Raw genomic sequence first — 1,626 nt, forward strand, 5'->3', positions numbered from 1 at the left:
CTTTTTGCTTATGTGGTGCTGAGGAATCGAACCCAGGGCCTCTGGCATGCAAAGCAAGCGCTCTACCACTGAGCCACCTTCCCATCCCAAAGGATCTGGGCTTCTTTTGCTCAAGGCTAGCACTCCTGGGCCACAGCATTACTTCCAGCTTTTTCTGTGTATGTGGTACTGAGGAATTGAACTCAGGGCTTCATGCATGCAAGGCAAGCGCTCTACCACTAAGCCACATTCCTAGCCCTTTTGTTTTGTTTTGGTTTGGTTGGGGGTGAGGGGAAGGTTAATTTAAGTTTGCCCTTAAATCATTCTATTTTTTTTCTTAATTTTTTTTCACACTACAAAAACTATACATGTAGCTGGCTTAAAAAATAGCAAAACTTAAAGAGGAACACAACAAAACTTACGTTTTTATTCTACCACCTAGAAAAATCCATTTTTTCTGTATTCCTGCTTCTCTCTCCCTTCTCTCTATTCTCTCTCTCTCTCTCTTTCACACACACACTCACACACGATCAATGTAGTTATACTTTTTAGAAAAAGATTTTGCTATATCTCTTCCTCCCACCAGACCCTAAAGACAACCTTGTGAACTGTGGAGTTCTATGAACATTCAAATTGTTTCCAATTTTCCTGCAACCCACAATACCTCAGTAACATTACTCAGGGGGGTCTGAGTCACTCATGTTGACTGAACAGGTTAACTTTTTCACTGGGATTTATTTGACAATCTTCCCAATGACATTAGAACCTGAACAATTGCCTTTATGCATGTTCAGATTATCAATAACTGCCTCCTCTGCCTGCAGCAGACCATATGATTATCCCACAAGACCTGCTTAGAACAGAGGACACAGAAAGAGGCAGACAGCTTAGGTCAGTACCCAAATTGGAACAGAAGCAGGTGAACAGTTATTACCTCTGCCAAAGAGAACCAGGAAGGAGCCAAGCAGGTGCTAGATAGAGTAGCTGTGGAAAAGGCAGCCAGAACAGCTTCCCCAAGGAAAGGATGTTTTCACTGAGACCAGAAGGAAGTGGCCTTCTTCACATAGGCTGTGTGTGTGCAGAATCTAGGCTTATGACGCAGCAGGTGCAAATAAAGGTCCCGAGATCATGCAAATGGCATTGGCTTAGCTACTCAGTTAGCATTCCTTGTGCCTTGTGTGTGCCAGGCCTGGTGTCCCCTGCCTGGGACTCGTTGTGGGTTATGGGAACCTGTCCTGCTTCTGCCCAAGAAGGGATTAAAGGTGAGGGAGAAAGATCAAATGAATAAAAATATGTCTTAGACAAAGATTCCTGCTAGAGAGACAATCTGTCTTCTGCCTGTGTCTCCTGGTCTCGTTAGTGAATGAATGCACTGAATGACCGCTTCACGGATGCACAGGTTGATTGCTGATCTTGACTGGGTGGCTCATGCGTTCATCAGTGAGCCTTGCTGTGACTGAGGCAGGTGCTGGGTTAGGCTCCAGGGACCATGGCTGAGCCAGGTGCAGTTATCCTGGACCCCCCCAAACAGGGGGATGAGACAAAGAAGTCCTCAGCTCCGGAACCCTGTTGAAACAGGAAAACCTACACTCAGCCTTGAAGGAGGAGACAGGAGGCAGCGGCAGGAGGCTCAGCTGCACAGCCTGT

Source organism: Dipodomys ordii, unplaced genomic scaffold (genome assembly GCF_000151885.1).
Source record: "Dipodomys ordii isolate 6190 unplaced genomic scaffold, Dord_2.0 Scaffold71, whole genome shotgun sequence".
Classification (NCBI taxonomy): Eukaryota; Metazoa; Chordata; class Mammalia; order Rodentia; family Heteromyidae; genus Dipodomys; species Dipodomys ordii.